This window comes from Sinocyclocheilus grahami, unplaced genomic scaffold (assembly GCF_001515645.1).
Source record: "Sinocyclocheilus grahami isolate Dianchi unplaced genomic scaffold, SAMN03320097.WGS_v1.1 scaffold2107.1, whole genome shotgun sequence".
Lineage (NCBI taxonomy): Eukaryota > Metazoa > Chordata > Actinopteri > Cypriniformes > Cyprinidae > Sinocyclocheilus > Sinocyclocheilus grahami.
Window position 1 is genome coordinate 88,202 of NW_015507286.1, and position 2,715 is coordinate 90,916.

The 2,715-nt window shown below is 35.3% G+C and overlaps 1 pseudogene; it reads right to left on the bottom strand.

The window, feature by feature from the left end:
* Positions 1-1,649: 1,649 nt before the first annotated feature.
* On the bottom strand, positions 1,650-2,543 carry LOC107574071 (trafficking protein particle complex subunit 5-like; annotated as a pseudogene).
* Positions 2,544-2,715: the final 172 nt, after the last annotated feature.

Below are 2,715 nucleotides of genomic sequence, written 5' to 3' on the forward strand. Positions count from 1 at the left end.
ATGTAACTGTAATTTGTTAGAGTTACTGAGAAAAAAAGTGTAATTAGATTAATTACTTATGAAAATGTTAACGATTACAAAGGGGGTTACATCTGAATACACACGTACAGATTTGATTGATTTCTTTCCCAAATTGCATTGACTGCTCTAAAATATGAGACCGCGATGTTTCAGGAGACAAATAGGACTGTGTCTTATTTAGGACACATGCTTATTTGATAACTGTTTTATTTACCATTTGGGTTTATGTATATGCTTTATTTTTTTAAGATTAACAGTTTTTTTCCCCAAAGCATTGTTAGATGCCAGTGTTTCCTGTCATAGCTATGCAAAGTCTGATTTTGTGGTGGTTGCACTTTAAAATTTAATTATTATAATCTTAATTCAAGTGATGAAGGATTTGAATGTCTGACCATAATCAGTGTTGAGTGGTTTAAATGTTTCAAAATGATTTACAGTTTAAAACATTGGTTAGAAATTTAGAAAAGTAAGCAAATGTAATCAGAAACATTACTTCAGTGAGTAATTGAAATAGTTGCACTATACTTATTACATTTTAAACAGGCTAACTTGTAATCTGTAACCTATTAGATTTCCAAAGTTACTTTCCCAACACTGTTCATAAGGATCTTGTTTTCAGCAGAGATTCCGCTCTTTGATTGTGTGGCACTTTTATTGTATACAATTACACAGATTGCCAAGATTGAGGAAAAACCAAACGTGATATTGTAATATTTTATGAGTCTAGGATACAAAAAAAATATATATAAAAAAATGATAATAAAATAAAAAGTTCAGAAAATTTTGAAGATTTGCTAACGTTCCCACTAGGTTATTTCTGAATGTTCTCCAACCGTTCAAAATGTCCAGTTTAAAAAAAGTGTTACTAAAACGTTTCAGGAGGGAAAAATGTTCCATGAGTCATGTGTAAATGCTTTTGTGCTAAAGTTTGGAGAACTTTATTAAAGACCACATAACTTTGAACAAACATTCTAATAACATTTTTATAACTTGTCTGGTTTATAATTTTCTCAATTAATACGCATCATAAATGCATTCTAGAATCTAATTAGAATATTTCAGCATTTTAGTGAAAATGTTAATCAAAAATGTCAATGATTTTAAGAATGTCTAATTATTTATCTGGCCTCTTTCACTTTAATGACAGCAGCACTGGAGCTACATGAACAACACATGAACATGATCACGCTCTCCAGCATAAACTGAGAAGAGAATCTTGAGCTTCAATGAAAAAAATAATTCTAATAACCTGTGCAAAAAAACTAAATACGGGTAAATCAAAAAATAAAAAATCACATGATCAATGACACCCCGTTTATATATATTTGATTAGTCGTAAAAAAAAAATCTGTATTTTCAACCATGCATAACTAAACAAAACACAGTAAAGAAATAAGAACAACTGTTTTGATGTTAATTTTCATGTTCATAAAGTCAATTTATGGCCAAACACACCAGAAAGTGATGGGAATGAACAGAAATAGAAAACATCTGATGTATAAACTGTGAAAATTTAAAACATTTTGATTATATACACCATAAATACACATCATTTTGATCACTTTAAGTGCTCTCAATACAATCATCATTCACACAGCACTGATACATCATCACAGCTGACAGGTTGCATTTCTAAGACCCAGAATCATGTTCATCTGTACATTTATTACACAAAAATCCACCCAGAAACACCCAGCTCCTACTTTCCATTCAGTTGTTTATCTCTGGCGATGACAGCTTCATCAAACTTGATCATGAGCGTGGTTCCCTTGTGCCAGTGCACCACAACTGTTGTGCCCAATTCTGACCCCTGCCAGATTATTAACCCCCTAGTATTGGTAGGTTTAGGGTTAGGATTAGGCAATCAGTTAGTGATTTCAACGAGAGGGGTAATAATTTGGCAGGGGGTCAGAATGGGCACAACACCTGGAAGCCGCTGTGAGTGAGAATGGCCTCCAGGATTCCTGCCGTGAGCACGGTGCAGTTCAGCGCGCTGTTCTCTTTAGGCACAGAAATAAAGGCATTAATCACAGGCTCTTTCTCAATGATGTAGTAGGTTTTGCCTCATCATTGGCCTGTTCCTGTTTATCGGCGTAGAACGATAGATAGACCGATAGACAGAACAATAGAAAGATAGATAGATAGATAGATAGATAGATAGATAGATAGATAGATAGATAGATAGATATACAGACAGACAGACAGACAGACAGACAGACAGATAGATAGATAGATAGATAGATAGATAGATAGATAGATAGATAGATAGAGTTCCCTTGTGCCAGTGCACCACAACTGTTGTGCCCAATTCTGACCCCTGCCAGATTATTAACCCCCTAGTATTGGTAGGTTTAGGGTTAGGATTAGGGGTGGGGTTAGGATTAGGCAATCAGTTAGTGATTTCAACGAGAGGGGTAATAATTTGGCAGGGGGTCAGAATGGGCACAACACCTGGAAGCCGCTGTGAGTGAGAATGGCCTCCAGGATTCCTGCCGTGAGCACGGCGTTCAGCGCGCTGTTCTCTTTAGGCACAGAAATAAAGGCATTAATCACAGGCTCTTTCTCAATGATGTAGTAGGTTTTGCCTCATCATTGGCCTGTTCCTGTTTATTGGCGTAGAACGATAGATATCTATCGTTAGCTATAGAACGATAGACAGAACAATAGAAAGATAGATAGATAGATAGATAGATA